The 20,573-nt window shown below is 44.5% G+C and overlaps 1 long non-coding RNA gene across 1 annotated transcript; it reads left to right on the top strand.

The window, feature by feature from the left end:
* Positions 1-461: 461 nt before the first annotated feature.
* LOC129472598 (uncharacterized) lies at positions 462-18,498 on the top strand. The gene is made up of 4 exons (XR_008653989.2): positions 462-518; positions 1,782-2,006; positions 3,537-4,032; positions 18,175-18,498. It is a non-coding gene; the product is annotated as an uncharacterized lncRNA (long non-coding RNA).
* The last annotated feature ends 2,075 nt before the right edge of the window (positions 18,499-20,573 follow it).

Raw genomic sequence — 20,573 nt, 5'->3', positions numbered from 1 at the left:
TGCCATTTCTCTACTCCTTCATCTGACTCTCTAGGCCACCAGCAGCAGAAGCTCCCAAGATGACCAATACTGTTTCTCGCTGGGAAGAAGGTGGTCTTTCCTTACGTATGTGAAAAAGTGTAGGCATGGAAGGAAAGCCAGAAGGAAAACTCGAAAGTGTTAACAGTGATGACACTCAGATAGTAAGGCTGCGATATACCTTATAGAGAAAATATGTGTGTTAAATAAGGTAGGTGACCTTTTCTTCCTTCTCTTTTTCTGTAGTTTTCTATTTTTCTGTAATGAACATTTATGGCCTTTATAATTGGAGAAAAGAAAGAACAGGGGCTCAGAGAGGTTAGTTAATTAGGCCAAGGGGGCACTTGCTGTAGATTCACAGATACGTAGTTGGGGCTCAGGGACAAGGGTCGTTTTCTGGAACCCCGACCAGCCCATATTTAACACTTGACCCAAATTTTTCTCTTTCCTTTAGGATAGAAAAATAATACATGCCAAAAGAATTTGAGGAACAAATTCAGGTAAGTCTGGTGATTCTGACACCACTGTGGAATTAAAAGATCACTAAACATAGCCTAAGATTTAAGGCCTGCTGGTGGAGGGAAGACAGATATTTTCATTTTTTTAGGTCCTGAAGTTCAAAGAATGCATTAAAATCGTTTGTAATTGAAAGCGTTTGTGAGATAGTAGAAGCCACAGACTCACAGCTCTGGAAAGAAATTTTAACAGGTTATCCTGTTCAGACAAGACACCAGCATCTTCATTTACTTAGTCAGAAAATCAAGGCTCACATAAGCTAGGTGGTATATACACAGGCGCCCATGAAGAAAGTGGGTCTGCTTTGTTGAAGGTTATTTAGATGAGGCTGATAGACTGCAAAGACGGCACCAGTGATCTATCCCTGGATGCACATTCTGTTTCTTCCATCAATGGCCGGGGGGGTTGGGGGACTGTTTCCTCTCTTGACTGGGCAGGCTCTGTGACATCTTTTGACTGAATGTCACAGTCTTGGAGTGACACAGTGAACTTCTTGGCCCAGATTTTCAGAGGCCTTGTAGCTTCTATTTTGGCCATCTTTTAAATTATATTTTTATTTATTTATTTGTTTTGAGACATAATCTCACTCTACCACCCGGGCTGGAATGCAGTGGCAGAAATCATAGCTCATTGCAGCCTTGACCTCCCGGGCTCAAACGATCCTCCCACCTCAGCTACCTGAGTAGCTGGGACTGTAGGCATGTGCCACCACACCCAGCTAATTTTTGTATCTTTTATAGAGATAGTATCTCATTATGTTGCCCAGGCTGGTCTCTAACTGCTGGGATCAAGCGATCTGCCCACCCCCACCTTCTGAAGTGCTGGGATTATAGATGTGAGCCACCGTTCCTGGCCTGGGCCACTTTGAGATCCAGTTGCTGTGTCACGAAGCTAAACCCAGTCAACCCACAGAATCATAAGAAATAATAAATCATTATTTTACGCCACCAAATTCTGGTGTAGTTTGTTATGCAGCCACAGCTAACCAAAAGTTACGGTCAACTATCATTTGGAAACATATGCATTTTGGGGTTACTTCTCTATGTAATCCTGCTGAAGTTTCTGTCAGAGGAGTCCCCTCTAATAATAGAGGTGATAGTAGCAGTGATAATAACAATGAACGTCGTGACACAAAGAGTTAGGACTTGACAGGTATGGAGTTTGTAGTGAGATGAAGATCATGAAAATAAATGACATCACATTTTTGTAAGCGATGAATCCCACACCTATGTTATTTATTTCCTCAGCCCTGAGACAGGTCAAGGAAACAGCCCTCCAGTCTTCCTCAAGAAATGTAGACTGAATCAGCATTTACCCTCCCCTGGAAGAACGCAGGAGCTGTGCACGCCTGGGATCTCAGCAGGGCTTTTGGGAAAAGCAGAACTGGGCTGGAGTCATGGTTTCCGGGCTGACTCTAGATTTTCCCTGGCTCTTGTCACCTGCGATGGCTGGAGAGTATCCGAAGATGACGGGTGACTCCAGGACCTACGGCTCCCTCCTTAGGAGCAGGGTGGGGGGTACCAGGTTGCACACAGGTGATGATGGGGGGGGTGGGATGTTCAGCACACAGCTTGGTGAGCAGGATTTGAGATAGTCACCCCACTTTCTGGTGATACAGACCCACCACTCCCAGTGACACAAGATGGTTGGACCCACGGATTTACTGCCTTACTCCCATTCTTTATGGGGCCAGTTTTAATGAGCACCCAAGCAGAAATGCCTTTGACTCCTGCACTGTGAATAACCGTTATGAATAAAAGGGCAAGCTGCTTGCCATGGAACCTTGCATATTTCCATATTAATAACGCCATAAACTCCCCCAAAACGACATCTCAGCCACTCAAAATGCAGAGGCTCGCTTCTGTGCACTCAGGGGCTGAGGACGGGGCTAGTGAGCTCCAGAAGGAGCAACTCAGTGGGCCCTGCCTGGGAGCCCAGGCCCTGGGTCCTTGCTCTCCCCGTGCCCAGCTCCCTTCTCTCCCATGTGTGTCCCCATGGGGTCTCTCTCTAGGGAGCAAGTAGCCAATTCCATGGGGTGACTGGAGGAGGGTCAGGAAGTTCTGTCTGCTTTCAGATATCTTCCACATGAGTCTGCCAATTTGTCTGAGGGTCCATCATTTAAAAACTCAATTAACCTGAGTCCTCAAGTTACTCCAAACTCCTGGATTCCTATATGAAAAGGCAAATACCTTAGGGACAGAGTGTAGAGATTTCATCAGTTTTCAATAATAGGCTGTTGGCAATTAATGTCATTGATTCACGTGACATATTTGCTGAGCATCTACTGTGTTCTAGGAGCTGGGAATATGGTAGTGAAAAAAACACACACAAAATCCATGCCCTCCGGAAGCTTCAAGTGGAGGGAGATAAATGGTAAACAAATAAATATGTGAAACGTGTAGCACGTCAGACGGTGAGAAACATGACATTAAATAAAGTGGGGAGGAGAATGGGGAGTAGCTACACTGGGGAATTCGTGGAGTCATTTCCCACAGGGCAGTTGGCCAAGAGCAGATGCTTGGAAGATTCTCTTCAGGGACAGAGGTGTCTGGGAGAGGGCGAATTTGGGGCCACTCCTCCACATAGAGTGGCTTCCTCTCCCCTAGGTCAGGTTCCAGAGGAAGAGAGATCTCAGAAAGAAATCATGTCTCTCTAGGTCGGGTGTGATGGCTCACGCCTGTAATCCCAGCACTTTGGGAGGCCGAGGCAGGCAGATCACCTGAGGTCAGGAGTTCAAGACCAGCCTGGCCAACATGGTGAAATCCCACCTCTACTAAAAAAAAAAACCACGAAAATTAGCCGGGCGTGGTGGCAGGTGCCTATAATCCCAGCTACCCGGGAGGCTGAGGCAGGAGAATCACTTAAACCTGGGAGGCAGAGACTTCAGTGAGCTGAGATTGCACCATTGCACTCCAGCCTGGGGGACAAGAGCGAGACTTTGTCTCAAAAACAAAAACAAAAAAAAAAAAAAAAGAGAAATCATGTCTCTCTTCTCTTTCCAGCCAATGTCCTTAGCTTGTGAAGCTTGGATGACGGCCGGGGCCCTCAGACCCCTTGGCCCCTCAGACCCCTTGGCCCCTCCTCAACTGCAGGTCTTCAAAAGCCCAACACCTGTTCGTCATTTCTGTGGCTCCTCAGGGAGTCTTACTCTTCTGCTTCAAGCTGCTGGGTTTGACTCTGAGCAGTTTCTGTGCAGCCACAAGATTCTTATGTGAGACACACTGCTGCTTCAGAGTGCTCCAACCCATCTCCCCCGATTAAACAATAACCAGGGCTGCCATAGCAAAGTGGCTTGAATGGGTGACGTCAACAACAGATTTACTTTCTCATAGTTCTGGAGGCAGGTGTCCAGGATCAAGGTGATGGCAAGGCTATTCCTTCTGTGGCCTCTCTCCTTGCCTTGTGGATGACCGTCTTCTCCGGGTCTTTCCAAGATCTCTCCTCTGTGCATGTCAGTGTCCTCGCTTCCTCTTCTTATGAAGACACCGGTCATGTTGGGTGAGTGCCTGCCTACGTGACCTCATTTGAACTGAGTTATCTTTATAAAGACTGTCTCTAAACATAGTCCTATTCTGAGGTACTGGGTGTTAGGATTTCAACACATAAATTTTGGGGGGACACAGCTCAGCCCATACGATGAGCAACTTGCCCTTTGCAGAAGGTCCATGTAGGAGAGGAGGAGGGGCTTACTCCACACTCTCCATGGCAACTGCTCAGTCTCTGGGTATTTGGTTCTTTCACAGTCCCGTCCTGGCCCTTCTACCAGCAGGCTTTTCCTTTTTCAGTTTTAGATTGCTGATCTTTGTCCATCATCATCCAGCATCACTCACTCTTATTCTTCCTTGTTCCCCAGAGGTTATTGCTGGCCTCCTCTTCTCCCTTTGTCTTTGCCTCTGGAAACTCCTGATTATGACCAGGAGCTTCCCCCTTCTTCTAATGGGGAGGTGTCGGTTGCCACCCAGAGCACGAGGTTGGCTTCCTCCCCAAATAATGACCCCAGAGCTTTCCCATACCTCAGCACTCTTCCTGGGGACTTCTCATGCCTGTCACTGGAGTGGCAGCTTCTTCACCAGCTTAGCTATGGAAGGCACAGCTGGTGGACACCTGATTTCAACTGGGAAGCAATGACCCAGTTAAAAATGCTCATCTTGGCTGGGCACGGTGGCTCACGCCTGTAATTCTAGCACTTTGGGAGGCCGAGGCAGGCAGATCACAAGGTCAGGAGTTCGAGACCGGCTTGGCCAACATGATGAAACCCCGTCCCTACTAAAAATGCAACAATTAGCTGACAGTGGTGGCACGTGCCTTCAATCCCAGCTATTTAGGAGGCTGAGGCAAGAAAATCACTTGGGAGGTGGAAGTTGCAGTGAGCTGAGATCGAGCCACTGCATTCCAGCCTGGGCGACAGAGCAAGACTCCTTCTCAAAATAATAAATAAATTTAAAAAATTGCTCATCTTAAGGCCAGGTGCGGTGGCTCACACCTGTAATCCCAGCACTTTGGGAGGCCAAGGCAGGCAGCTCACGAGGTCAAGAGATCGAGACTATCCTGACCAACATGGTGAAACCCCATCTCTGCTAAAAATACAAAAATTAGCCAGGCGTGGTTGCGGGAGCCTGTAGTCCCAGCTACTTGGGAGGCTGAGGTGGGAGAATCACTTGAATCCAGAAGGTGGAGATTGCAGTGAGCCGAGACTGTGCCACTGCACTCCAGCCTGAGCAACAAAGCAAGACTCTGTCTAAAAAAAAAAAAAAAAAAAGCTCGTCTTCCAGGACTCCCTTGCAGGAGAGGGCGGCCATGTGACACCATTCTGGCTAATAAAGTGGAAGTGGAAGTCACCAGGTAGTGCCCTGGGAGAACTTGGAAAAGGGACACATGTTCACCAGCACGACCATCGGCCCTTTGCCATCTGCATCTTCCAGCCTGGGATGAGAATGCAGCAGCCGCTGTCCATGACCTTCACGTTGACAACCAAATGTTAGGGCTGACAGGGAAGGAAAAGAGAAGGAAGGGGGTCCTTAGTAACATCTTTGAGCACTAGCCCTAGGCAACTACTTCCAGGTGTTTTGTTACATGAGACAAATGATTCCTAACTTGTTAAGGTAGATTTTTTTTTTGAGGTATTCAACTAAATGCAGTCCCGACTAATACACTTTTGGGATTGGGTATTTGTGGTTCAGTAGAGCAAGAATCAGCTACAGAGGCAGGAAGAAAAAGTCTGGTAGATGGCCTGGGATTAGGTCCTAATTCAAATTTTCACCTCAGGATAGTGCCAGGGCTTTGGTGCATGTGTGTCCTCTCCTTGGCTGGTGGCTTTCACTTTTCTCTCTCCCTTCCCCAGAGCTTGTGGTTGCAATGTCCCTGCTCATCTGAACCTTCCTGGCCTTGAATGTCCTCTTCTCAGCATCCAGGAATGTTCAAACATTCATCCAACAACCAGTCTGGGCTATGAGCCAGGCATGGCGTCTGGTGTATAGTTAGCACTCAACACATAGACCTTAACTCAGTTAACAAATAGGAGATGATAATGGGCGCTATTGGTAGGTAACACGCACATATTTATCATGCATTTGCTTATTCATCAATTTAGAGGAAAGTTTGTTTTCTCTCATTGTAAGAAACAGCATTAGCTGTCCTTTTACTGTGTGTTAGACACCATGTTAGGTGCTTTGCTTTTATTTTTGCTTATCTTCAGAAGAAGTCTGCAGGGTAGATATTGTGCCCATTTTATAGATGAAGAAAATGAGATTTAGAAAGCCAAAGGCACAAACACAGTAAATGGTGAAGCAAATATTCAAATGCTCTGAAGTTAACGCTTTTTTCAATATAGTATAGTAAATATACCACGCTGCAGTTCATAAAATTAATGCATGCTTATTAGAGCATAAATATTTATATACATATATGTATACAGGGAATATATGGATCATATGTGTATAGTTTCTATAGAAATTATAGCAAAATAGAAAAAGTGGCTTAATCTCTCCACATAGTTCGGCTTCTACACATATATTTCAGATGATTGAAGTCAAACTACAGGAGCAAATTATTTGTGCACTTGCTATGTACCAGGAATTGTCACAAGTTTGGTTTTTATTCACCTATCACTTAGCATGAGCATTTTTCATTGTCCATGCACTTTAATGCATTGATCAAATGCATTAATCAATCAATGATTAATGCATCAATCCAAGCTCCTGCCTTTGTGTCTGGTCATTGATGGCATGCATTTTCACTTGCTGCAGGAGAGCACTGGGGGCCACGGGCTTTGGGCACCTTAGAACCCTCAACAGGCCGGGCGCGGTGGCTCATGCTTGTAATCCCAGCACTTTGGGAGGCCGAGGCGGGCGGATCACGAGGTCAGGAGATCAAGACCATCCTGGCTAACACGGTGAAACCCCGTCTCTACTAAAAATACAAAAAATTAGCCGGGCGTGGTGGTGGGCGCCTGTAGTCCCAGCTACTTGGGAGGCTGAGGCAGGAGAATGGCGTGAACCCCAGGGGGCGGAGCCCGCAGTGAGCCGAGATCGCGCCACTGCACTCCAGCCTGGGCCACAGAGCGAGACTCCGTCTCAAAAAAAAAAAAAAAAACCGTCAACAGAAGAAGCAGGTTCTAAGGCGCGATCTCAGCTCACTGCGCCTCTGCCTTTCGGGTTCCAGGGATTCTCCTGCCTCAGCCTCCCAAGTAGCTGGGAACTATAGGTGTGTGCCACCACACCTGGCTAATTTTTGTTTTTAGTAGAGACGGGGTTTCACCGTGTTGGCCAGGTTTGTCTCGAATGCCTGATCTCAGGTGATCCACCTGCCTCGGCCTCCCAAAGTGTTGGGATTACAGGTGTGAGCCACTGTGCCCAGCCTAGGAATAACTTTATGACCTTGAGATAGGCAATTATTTCTTTGATATTACAAAAACACAATCCACGAAGAAAAAGTAGATAAACTGGACTTCATCAAAATTAAAAACTTTTGTGCTTCAGAGTATAAAGAAAGTGAAAAGAGACAAAATATTTGCAAATTACATACCTGATGAGATCAGGTGCATTCAGGGTGGTATGGCTGTAGACTGCAAATTGCATATCTAATAATATCTAGTCTCCAGAAGATATAAAAAATTCTTACAAGGCAACAATAAAAACACAAGTAACCAATTAAAAAGTAGGCAAGAAATCTAAATAGATATTCCTCCAAAGAGTGACCAATAAGGACATGAAAACATGCTCACATTATTAGCTATCAGAGAAATGCAGATCAAAACCACAATGAGATATCACTTCACACCTGCTAGGATGGCTACAATAAAAAAGACTGATAATAAGTGTTGGCAAGAATGTGGGGAAACTGGAACCCTCATATACGGCTAATGGGAATGTAAAATGGCATAGCCACTTTGCAAAAACAGTATGGCAGTTCTTCAAATGTTTAAACATAGAAGTAGATATCCATTTATAATTGATGAATGGATAAATAATATGGGGTATCAATTCTATTCACCTATAAAAAGGAATGAAGAATTGATAAATGCTACGACATGGATGAACCTTGAAAAGATTACGTCAAATGAAGGAATCCAGCCACAAAAGGCTACAAACTACATGATTTCACTGATATGAAATGTCCAGAATGGGTGGCTCTTTAGAGATAGAAAATAGATTAGTGGTTGCCTGGGGTTCAGGGCCGTGAAGAGGGACTGGGGGTAATGGCTAAGGGGTGCTGGGTTTCTTTTTGGGTTAATAAACATATTCTATTATTGATTGTGGTGATGGGTACTCAACTTTGTGAATATGCTAAAAGCCATTGAATTGTACACTTTCAATGGGAGAATTGTATGTGATGTTAGGAGGCTACTTGGAACACATCAGTGTTTGAATTTGTTCCCGTGTCTGTGTTTAGGGAGGCCCCTACTCTTTCCCATCGCAAGCTGGCTTCCCCCCTCAGGGTGTTCAAGCTGCTCTGCTGTCTGCATGAGTATCTTCCTCCATAGGTTGGCCCAGAAGACTGGTTAGGGACCTTGGGGCTTGAAGAATGACATGGTGGTGAATTCTCTGGGTTTTCTTTTTTTATATTATTATTATTATTTTTTTTTCTTTTTTTTATTATACTTTAGGGTTTTAGGGTACATGTGCACAATGTGCAGTTTTGTTACATATGTATCCATGTGCCATGTTGATTTCCTGCACCCATTAATTCGTCATTTAGCATTAGGTGTATCTCCTAATGCTGTCCCTCCCCCCTCCCCCCACCCCACAACAGTCCCCGGAGTGTGATGTTCCCCTTCCTGTGTCCATGAGTTCTCATTGTTCAATTCCCACCTATGAGTGAGAACATGCGGTGTTTGGTTTTTTGTCCTTGCGATAGTTTACTGAGAATGATGTTTTCCAGTTTCATCCATGTCCCTACAAAGGACACGAACTCATCATTTTTTATGGCTGCATAGTATTCCATGGTGTATATGTGCCACATTTTCTTAATCCAGTCTATCGTTGTTGGACATTTGGGTTGGTTCCAACTCTTTGCTATTGTGAATAGTGCCGCAATAAACATACGTGTGCATGTGTCTTTATAGCAGCATGATTTATAGTCCTTTGGGTATATACCCAGTAATGGGATGGCTGGGTCAAATGGTATTTCTAGTTCGAGATCCCTGAGGAATCGCCACACTGACTTCCACAATGGTTGAACTAGTTTACAGTCCCACCAACAGTGTAAAAGTGTTCCTATTTCTCCACATCCTCTTATATTATTTTATTATACTTTAAGTTCTGCCATACATGTGCAGATCATGCAGGTTTGTTACATAGGTATACATGTGCCATGGTGGTTTGTTGCACCCATGAACCTGTCATCTACATCAGGTATTTCTCTTAATGCTATCCCTCCCCTAACCCCCCACCCCACCGACAGGCCCTGGTGTGTGATGTTCCCCTCCCTGTGTCCATGGGTTCCATTGTTCAACTCCCACTTATGAGTAAGAACATGTGGTGTTTGGTTTTCTGTTCCTGTGTTACTCTGGGTTTTCTTTTTGCCTCCCTTATTTTCCAGATGGGAAGCTGGGGGAAGTGTCAACCTGAAACCATTAACAGGCACAGAAAAAAAGAAAAAGCCCCAAGAAAAGCCTGTTTATTCTAGCCAAAGGACCAAGAAATGGCTATCCAAGAAGACAATACTCACCTGATTCCAGCCAAACACAGAAAGAAAAACTGCTCCCTATGCCCACCCAGACCCCATGGTGTTGGTGGGGCTGAGTGGGGAGCTGCATTTCTGGCCCCACCTGGAGTCAGTGAAATTACACCCGAACCTGGTGGCAGTGAGGTGATGAGTGTGTGGGCTCGGCTTCTGCTGGTGTCAGTGGGCCCCTGCTGGGAGCTGAATGTCCACTCCCACTTTGGCCTTCATGCTCTTTCTAAATAGGGTGGCTGCCTACAGAAAAAAAAGAAAAAAGGTTGAGTGGGATCTAGAGTCTTAATGCACAATGTCCTTCTAAGGAATGTGGTTTTGCCAAGAACCAGGAAAATCTCAGTTTGAATGAGAAAGACAATCAATAGACGTCATCACAGAGCTGATACAGAAATTAGATGGTAAAGCAGCCATCATTAAAATGCTGCAATAAGCAGTTACAAACATGTTTGAAACAAATGAAAAATAAAGTCTTAGCAAGGCACCTGAAGGTATAAGGAAAAGCAAATGAAAAGTTTAGAACTAAAAAATACAATAACTGAAATAAAAAACTCAGTGTGTGCACTCAATAGCAGAATGAATATAAAAGATGAAATAATCGGTGAACTTGAAGACAGAACAACAGAAATTGCCTGATTTGAACAGTGGGGAAACAATGGAAAAAAAATGCAAGAGCCTCAGGGATCTGTGGGACAAGAATAAAAGATCTAATATTTGTATTATTGGAGTTCCAGAAGGAGATAAGGAAGTATGAGCTGAAAAAGATTTGGAGAAATGATGATTGAAAACGTGCCAAATTTGGCAAAAGACACAAACCAAACTTGGCAAAAGACACAAACCAACAGAGGCTGATGAATCTCAGACAAGACAAGCCCAAAGAAATACACACTGAAATCATCAGTCAAAAACTAAAGACAGAGAAAAATCTTGAAAGCATCTAGAGAGATAAGGCATTACCTTTAAAGAGATAATGGAGGGGCCGGGTGTGGTGGCTCATGCCTGTAATCCCAACACTTTGGGAGGTGGTGGCGGGTGGAGATGTTGGAGGATTTCTCATAAGTGAACGCAGAGGTCAGAAGGAAGAGAAACATTTTTCAAGTAAAATGCTGACTTGCTCCAAAATGTCTTTTTCTGCTGCCTTAAATTCACACCATTTTTTTTTTTTTTTTTTTTTGAGATGGTGTTTTCACTCCTGTTGCCCAGGCTGGAGTGCAATGGCACAATCTCGGCTCACTGAAACCTCTGCCTCCTGGGTCCAAGTGATTCTCTTGCCTCAGCCTCCCAAGTAGCTGGGATTACAGGCATGTACCACTACACCTGGTTAATTTTTTTGTATTTAGTAGAGATGGGGTTTGGGGTTTCACTATGTTGGTCAGGTGGTTCTCAAACTCCTGACCTCAGGTGATCCACCCACCTCGACCTCCCAAAGTGCTGGGATTACAGGCAACTCACACCATTCTTAATTCCTTTATTTAAGCATTACCTTCTCCATGAGCATTACTCATAAATTGTAGTTTCATCTTCTTAGTGGAAATGTTAACTTTTTTTCATTAAAGCTTTGTCTAGATAACTCTTTTTTTTTTTTTTTTTTTTTTTTTGAGATGGAGTCTCGCTCTGTCGCCCAAGCTGGAGTGCAGTGGTGCAATCTCGGCTCACTGCAAGCTCCGCCTCCCGGGGTCACGCCATTCTCCTGCCTCAGCCTCTCTGGTAGCTGAGACTACAGGCGCCCGCCACCACGCCTGGCTAATTTTTTGTATTTTTAGTAGAGATGGAGTTTCAGTGTGGTCTCGATCTCCTGACCTCGTGATCCACTCGCCTCGGCCTCCCAAAGTGCTGGGATTACAAGCGTGAGCCACCGCACCCGGCCGATAATTCTTAAAAATAATTATTGTGATTAAATATCTTAACTTTTCTAATTGGTTATTGCTAAGTTATGGAAAATCTATTATTCTGAAAATTTAGCTTGCATTCTAGCTACATTGCTGAATTCCTATGAATTTTAATAGTTTTAGAGCTTATTCTTTGTAATTTATAGATAAACAAAATATCACCCAACAATGCATTCTTCTCTATGCCATTCTAAAATGTTCATTTCTTATTTCCATTTCATGTATTTATAGTATTGGCTAAAAAAATCTAGAAAAAGGGTAATAATAATTGTTGTAGGAAGTAGTCTTGTTTTTAATTTTAACTAGCAGTGTTTAATTTTAACTAGTAGTGTTTTCTAAAGCGTGTTTCATGTGGTTCTAAGGTTTCTGAATGTTTTGGTAACGTTCAGCTAAACAGAATATATAATATATATATATACATAGATATCTATATATATATATATATATATATACACTGCACAGCTTCTGAGTCTTAGATAGGACAGTGCTCACTGTGCATTTTCAGGAGGTGAAGGCAGCAGGCAAGGGCGCCTTCCTCTTTTTCACTTTATTTGTAGAGTCTTTCATGCATCAGTTGTTAGATAGTTGGCCCTCCAAATCTCATGTTGAAATTTGATCTCCAACATGAAAGGTGGGGCCTATTGCCAGGTGTTTGGGTCATGGAGGTGGATCCCTCATAAAGGGCTTGGTGCTGTCCTTGTGGTAACGAGTTAAGTTCCAACTCTATCGGTTCCCATGAGAATTGGTTGTTGAAAAGAAGCTGGAATTTCCTTCCCATCTCTCTCTTCCTTCTTCCCTTGCTATGTGATGCCTGCTCCCCTTCCCCTTCTGCCGTGAGTGGAAGCAGCCTGAGGTGTTCACTAGAAGCAGATACTGGCATCGTGCTTCTGATAGTCTGCAGAACCGTAAAACCTCTTTTCTTTGTAAATTACCCAGCCTCAGGTATCCCTTTCCAGCAATGCAAATGGACTAAGTCAGTTGTCTAGGGGCACACTTGGAGAAATGCTGCTTTAGAATTTCCCTGGGATGTATGCTGCGAGGAGTTGGGTTGAAATGATATTCTCTGTAATAAAAGAAGTATCTTCCTAGTTCTGAAATATTCACTTCAGTTATCTTTGGCTCATGGAATTGGACTGGGAGAGTCAAATGATTAAAATGAAGTTATTCTGGCCAGGCGCGGTGGCTCACGCTTGTAATCCCAGCACTTTGGGAGGCCGAGGCGGGCGGATCACGAGGTCAGGAGATCGAGACCACGGTGAAACCCCGTCTCTACTAAAAAATACCAAAAATTAGCCGGGTGTGGTGGCGGGCGCCTGTAGTCCCAGCTACTCGGAGAGGCTGAGGCAGGAGAATGGCGGGAACCCGGGAGGCGGAGCTTGCAGTGAGCGGAGATTGCGCCACTGCACTCCAGCCTGGGCGACAGAGCGAGACTCTGTCTCAAAAAAAAAAAAAAAAAAAAGAAGTTATTCTTTTTATTCTCATATTACCAAATGGTTTTAAATAAACTGGTATTAGCTTTAAAATTAATCAAGGACCCATGAAATGCAAATACTTCTGGAGAGAGAACATCTTCAGTATGGATTTGATCAGAATTGTTCTCTACGAGGAAGGAAGGTGCCATCTGAGAGTTCCTGTGTGTGTGTGTGTGTGTGTGTGTGTGTGTGTGTGTGTGTGTGTGTGTAGGGAGCTGAAAGAGGAAGCCAGGACCGAGGTGGGAGTTTGAGGCACATCACTGAGTGGGTGACATCATTTTGCTGCTTGATTGGCTGCCAGCCAGAGGCCGTTAGGGGCCTGGGCTTTTTTTCTGCCCATTTCAATTGTAGCCAAATTCGCCGTCAGCAAGTCGAGTGAAAATCTTTCAGGCCAGTTGCTCACACATATGGTGGATGAAATCAAATATTTGAATCACTTTTTCTGGCATTCAACAAATTCAATTTTTATGTAAAATCATCTCCTAACTCTTCAGAAAGCTGTTTATTTTTCTTCTAAGAAGGCACAAGTTCAATGCTCTTTTTCGAATGAATATAATTTCTTGAAAGCCAAAAATTATAGTTTTTAATGATGTTTTTCTTTTCTTGTGATGAAATACCTCTGATCTTGGTCTATTTAATGGCAGCATTTGAATTTTCTTTCTCTCTCTTTCCTTCCTCCCCTCTTCCTCTCGCCTCCCTTTCTTTCTTCCCTCTATCTCTTTCTTCTTTCTTTCCTTCCTTTCTTCCTGGGAGAGGGACATTAGGAGGGGAAACTGTCTCTTCTGAAATTGTCTTTTCAAAATGCCTTTATTAAAGTCACCTATTAGTAGGATCTAGGAGATCCAACAAAGAAAAGAAATAACAACAGCAGCCACTCCTCCTCCCCTGTGAGTATGTTAGCTTAGATGGCAGAAGGGACTTTGCAGATGTAATCAAATTAAGGATTATTTTGTTTTTTAGAGACAGGAGTCTCACTATATTGTCTAGGCTGGTCTTGAACTCCTGGACTCAAGTTCAAACAACTAATGTCTGTTTACTAAGCACTTTCCATATGAGAGGGACTATTCTAAGTGCTTTGCATGTATCATCTTATTTGAGCCTCACAACACTCCTGTGAGCAGGAATTATCCATAGATCTGAGGAAACAGAGAGGTTAAGTAATTCACTCAAGATCACACAGTTAGTAAATTACAGAGTCAGAACTTGAATCCATGTGTCTTCCACTATCTACTTCAACCAGCTAAATTTATTGTACAAGTTAGAAATTATGAGTGACTTCAAATTAAGGTATTTCCCTCGAGAGAAGAAAAAAATACGAACCTATTGATACTCTGGTGGAAAGAGAGAGAAAGCAGGGGAAAGGGGAAGAAATTTCAGAAGAAATGAATCAACAGATGATCTGATGTCAGAACGTGGGGGGATTTCACTCCCTTCATTTTACTAGTAAGGAAACTGAGGCCCAGAGAGGGGAGGGGTCCAGTCTTGGCTGCAGCAGGTGTTGGTTCAGAGCCTGGTGTGGAGTCCAGCGCTGGTGGTTTCCAACCCAGTCCTCCTCTCCTTCCATCTTACCAGGCTGCCTTCCAAATGATATATGTTTTAAGGCTCCAATGTAGTTGTTTTTAGAATGTCAAAGCCATTAGAAATTCCACATGATGGAATGAACTTAACGAGAGCCTACTTTCCCTTTCAAAAAGTGGGAGAAGCTCCCAGACTTGTTACTGAAGCTTGAGGACACCATTTGTAGTTCTATTTACAGTTACAGCTCAACTTCCGTTTCACATCTCAGAAACTGGGCCCTGATCAAAGCTGAGGTGTCCCGTTTCTTCTGTCATTCAAAGATCATATGCAGTATTTTGTGTTGTCTTCTTGATTGAGGTCAAAGCCAACTGACTTGGTAAATACTGGGAACTTCCTCACTAAGGAATCCAGACGGATGCTGCTAGGTCTGTTCTAGAACCAGACAAGATTTCCCCCTTCTGGGATTCCCCCCACCCCCAATTTTCAGATTTTATGGTTTCTATGGCATCCTGGGCTTCTGCCTGGCATGGGGTTCAGTTTCAGCCACACCACTTAGTGTGTGTGTGTGACTTTTATTAATCACAACAGCTAACACTGTTAATAGCATTTATTTTGTGCCAGATGGTTTTCTCTAGCACTCCCTGTATGTTAACTCATTTGTACTTTTAACAACCTTCTCAGGCCGAATAATAGCTCCCCAACGAGGTTCACATCCTAATCCCTGGAACCTGTGAGTATGTTAGCTTAGTTGGCAGAAGGACTTTGCAGATGTAATCAAATTAAGGGTTATTTTGTTTTTTAGAGACAGGAGTCTCACTATATTGTCCAGGCTGGTCTTGAACTCCTGGACTCAAGTGATCCTCCCTCTTCGGCCTTCCAACGTGCTGGGATTACAGGCATAAGCCACAACAACCGGCTGAGTTAGGAATCTTGAGATGGGAAGATTGTTTTGGATTTGAGTGGGCTCAATGTAATCATGAGGGTCCTTTATGAGAGGGAGGGAGTAGGTCATGGAGAAGAGAAGATGCTGGCATTGAAAATGGAGGAAGGGCCTGGGAGCAGCTTCAAAAAGCAGAAGCAAATCTTCCCCTGGGGCATCTGGAAGGAACCAGCCATGTGGACACGCTGATTTTAGCTCCGTAACACTTCATTTAAACCTCTGGCTTTCAGAACCGTAAAAGATAAAATGTGTGTTGCTTTAAGCCAGTACATTTGTGGTAATTTGTTACAGCAGCTATGGGAAACGATTCCAGGTAGGTACTAGTATCGTCTTCGTTTTACCTATGAGGAGACTGAGGCTCAGGCCCAAGGTCACACAGTCAGAAAATGGCACAACTCGGAACAAACCTTTTTCTCTCTGGCTCCAGAGATGGTCCATTTGACTAATACGATGTTTGACCTAAGGCAAGTTACTTAACTTCATCATCCTCAGTTTTCTCATCTCTATTAATCCTTATATTACCGGATAAGAGGACTAAGTGAGCTATAACGCATAATATCCTAGGTGTGGTCGTGGTAATGACGAGGATGACAACAATAAAAGATGTCACTTGTGAGGCGCAGGAGGTCAGCACTGCACAAGCTTTGGGCGGGAGAGTGTGGAGTAGGGAGAGACCTGGAATGTTTCCAAAAGGGGGCTTCTGCTGGCGTCTTCTGGTCTTCTGCTTCCTTTGGCTTTGTTCTCAGCAGTCAAACGCCTCTTTTCAAACTTCTACCTTAGCAGGTCTCCTCACACGCCAATTCCTTGCTCAATTTTTTTTTTTTTTTTGAGACAGAGTCTCACTGTCACCCAAGCTGGAGTGCAATGGCACGATCTAGGCTCATTGCAACCTCCACCTGCTGTGTTCAAGCGATTCTCCTGACTCAGCCTCCCAAGTAGCTGGGATTACAGGCATGCACCAGAATGTCCGGCTAATTTTTGTAATTTTAGTAGAGACAGGGTTAGGGTTTCACTATGTTGGCCCGGCTGGTATGGAACTCATGGCCTCAAGCAATCAGCCCGCCTTGGCCTCCCAAAGTGCTGGGATTATAGGAGTGAGCCACCGTGCCTGGCCCCTAGCTCAATTTTTAAACCAGCCCTTTTATGCCAAAATCTAGTGGCAGGGCAGACTCCACCTAGGAGACTGTCATCTGTGCCAGGGCTGACGGAGGCCTTTGGGACACCCTGCTTGCTGTCCCAATAGCCCCTGGTCAAGTTGACGGTTCAGACCCAAGTTGAGAGGGAAGTGCTAATGTCAGAATGGGGAAAGGAGATTTTGAGAGAAAAGACCAAAAGTAGATATATATGCATACATGGAAGTTTTTTTCTGATCATAAAAGGACTCTATGTTCATAGTACAAAATATAGAAGTGTATTAAAAGTCTCCCATAATTTTACACTAGAGAGATCACTGTTAATATTTCCTGTGTATTTCCTACTAATCTTTTTTTCTGTGTGTATAAATACTGTGAACAGTTTTGTGTCTTTTTTTTGCAGTTAATGGTATATTGTGATTGCCTCTTTATACCATTAAATTGTGTTCAAAGGATGTTATTTTTATTAGTTCTATAAGATATTCTATTTATATTCCATTCTCTTTATATCTAGATGGAAACCAAGAATGAGTCTCACTAGTATTTTAAAGGTTTCTTATGACTTTCTTGTTGATTATTTGGGTCCATTTTTTTTTCTTTTTGGTGGAGCAAGAACCCAGCAGAGTTGAGTTTTAATGGGAACAGGATGGAGAAGAGGTTGAGAAAGTGAGTCTTTTTGCATAGGGGCTGTGCATGTGTGTGTGTATCTTTGTGGAGTGAAGAGGGTGTGGCCTTGATATCCGGAGGTTCCCCCCATATGCTATCCATGGGGCTTCTTGGATTCCACCGTTGTATTTCAGAAGCTCATCAGTTGAAGAAGCTGCATAAAGCTTGTTCTGAGATGTGGCTTTTTGTGGGCTGGGGCCTAATACAGCAAAACAAAGAAACAAGGTTTACAATCTTTCTGATTGGTTTCCTCATTATTTGTTTATTTTTGAGACAGAGTTTGGCTCTTGTTGCCCAGGCTGGAGTGCAATGGTGCGATCTCAGCTCACTGCAACCTCCGCCTCTCGGGTTCAAGAGATTCTCCTGCCTCAGCCTCCTGGGTAGCTGGGATTGACAGGTGCCCATCATCACACCCAGCCAATTTTTTGTATTTTTAGTAGAGATGGGGTTTCACCATGTTGGCTAGGCTGGTCTCAAACTCCTGACCTCAGGTGATCCATCTGCCTCAGCCTCTCTAAGTGCTGGGATTACAGGCGTGAGCACTGCGCCCAACCAGGTTTCCTCATTTTTTTCAGGCTTGAAATTTGAAGACATTAATAACAACTTCCCAAGATGCATTTTTTCAAAAGCATGAGAAGGCTCCAGTTTGGAACAAGTGCTGAGATGGATGGTGAGTCAGGGTCAAGTTCTGGGCTGCCTTTGCACCTGGGCTTGTCTTTATCCTAGCTTGTGGTAACCATTCTCCAAAAATGACCCCCTAATCAACCATGCCTCCCAGTATTTCTTCCCTTGTGTAGTCCTCTTCCCTTGAATCCAGGCTAGATCTCTGACTTGATTTTGATCCATAGAATGCAACAGAAGAGACTGCATGGCTTCTGAGGTTGCAGCTTTTGGGAGAAGCCATCTACCATTGATGACACACATGCCGTGTGGAAACCCCACCAGCCATGTGGAGAGGCTACCTGGACAGAGGCACAGGGCCAGCACCAGCTGTGGAGACAGACATGTGAGTAAAGAAATCATCTTTGATGTACAGCCAAGTTGAGCCTTCAGATGACTCTGATTTCAGACACCTTCAGACGCAACCACATGAAAGACTCTAAATAGAAGCCTCCCAGCTGATCCCAGTTAACCCACAGTGTTGAAGGGGATAATAATAAATTGTTTTAAGCTGCTAAGTTTTGTGGGCCTTTGTTGCATAGCAATAGATTATCCAAACTAATTTTTTTTACTGCAAGGTATTCTAGGTGTCTGTTGAGCTCAGGAAACTGGGAACTCCTTCAAGGCAGGGCCTGCGTTTTAGCATTTTTGTTATTGTGAGAGCTAAATCCTTCAGCATGGAGAGGCAAACCTGGAATATTCAAACAGTACTTTGTTAAAAGTCTTGGGATAACAGAAGAAGCAAATACAGAGAAGTGTATGAAATGCTAATCTGTCTACAAAATGTATCATTCATTTTCTGCTGTGGCCCACCATGGGATGCTTCTATTCCAGGCACTTGACCAGCTTCTAGGTGACAGAGGCCATTTTTTCCTTTACATACTTTTGAAAAAGTAAATACACTGATTTAAAATAAATTGGTTTAAAATCGAAAGATACAGGGAGGGTGGAGCCAAGATGGCCGAATAGGAACAGCTCCGGTCTCCAGCTCCCAGCCCCAGCGACACAGAAGACGGGTGATTTCTGCATTTCTGCTTGAGGTACCGGTTTCATCTCACTAGGGAGTGCCTAACAGTGGGTGCAGGACAGTCGGTGAAGCGCACTGTGCGCGAGCCGAAGCAGGGCGAGGCATTGCCTCACTCGGGAAGCACAAGGGGTCAGGGAGTTCCCTTTCCTAGTCAAAGAAAGGGGAAACAGACGGCACCTGGAATATCCGGTCAGTCCCGTCCTAATACTGCGCTTTTCCAACGGGCCTGGAAAACGGCACACTAGGAGATTGTGTCCCGCACCTGGCTCGGAGGGTCCTATGCCCACAGAGTCTTGCTGATTGCTAGCACAGCAGTCTGAGATCACGCTGCAAGGCGGCAACGAGGCTGGGGGAGGGGCGCCCGCCATTGCCCAGGCTTGCTTAGGTAAACAAAGCAGCCAGGAAGCTCGAACTGGGTGGAGCCCACCACAGCTCAAGGAGGCCTGCCTGCCTCTGTAGGCTCCACCTCTGGGGGCAGGGCACAGACAACCAAAAACTCAGCGAGAACCTCCACAGCCTTAAATGTCCCTGTCTGACTGACAGCTTTGAAGAGAGTAGTGGTTCTCCCAGCACGCAGCTGGAGATCTGAGAACGGACAGACTGCCTCCTAAAGTGGGTCCCTCACCCCTGAGCAGCCTAACTGGGAGGCACCCCCCCAGTAGGGACAGACTGACACCTCATTCAACCGGGTACTCCTCTGAGACAAAACTTTCAGAGGAACTATCAGACAGCTGAATTTGTGGTCTCACGAAAATCCACTGTTCTGCAGCCACCGCTGCTGACACCCAGCCAAACAGGGTCTGGAGTGGACCTCTAGTAAACTCCAACAGACCTGCAGCTGAGGGTCTTGTTTGGTAGAAGGAAAATTAACAAAGAGAAAGGACATCCACACCAAAAACCCATCTGTACATCACCATCATCGAAGACAAAAAGTAGACAAAACCACAAAGATGGGGAAAAAACAGACCAAAAAAACTGGAAACTCTAAAAAACAGAGCACCTCTCCTCCTCCAAAGGAACGCAGTTCCTCACCAGCAACGGAACAAAGCTGGATGGAGGATGACTTTGATGAGTTGAGAGAAGAAGGCTTCAGACGATCAAACTACTCTGAGCTACGAGAGGAAATTCAAAACAATAGCAAAGAAGTTAAAAACTTTGAAAAAAAATTAGAAGAATGGATAACTAGAATAACCAATGGAGAGAAGGGCTTCAAGGAGATGATGGAGCTGAAAGCCAAGTTTCGAGAACTACGCGAAGAATGCAGAAGCCTCAGTAGCAGATGCGATCAACTGGAAGAAAGGGTATCGCTGATAGAAGATGAAATGAATGAAATGAAGAGAGAAGGGAAGTTTAGAGAAAAAAGAATAAAAAGAAATGAACAAAGCCTCCAAGAAATTTGGGACTATGTGAAAAGACCAAACCTACGTCTGATTGGTGTACCTGAAAATGATGGGGAGAATGGAACCAAGTTGGAAAACACTCTGCAAGATATTATCCAGGAGAACTTCCCCAATCTAGCAAGGCAGGCCAGCATTCAGATTCAGGAAATACAGAGAACGC

The sequence above is a fragment of the Symphalangus syndactylus genome, chromosome 22 (assembly GCF_028878055.3).
Source record: "Symphalangus syndactylus isolate Jambi chromosome 22, NHGRI_mSymSyn1-v2.1_pri, whole genome shotgun sequence".
NCBI classification, from domain to species: domain Eukaryota; kingdom Metazoa; phylum Chordata; class Mammalia; order Primates; family Hylobatidae; genus Symphalangus; species Symphalangus syndactylus.
The sequence above is the reverse complement of the archived record's forward strand: the minus strand, read 5'-3'. Positions and strand labels throughout refer to the sequence as shown.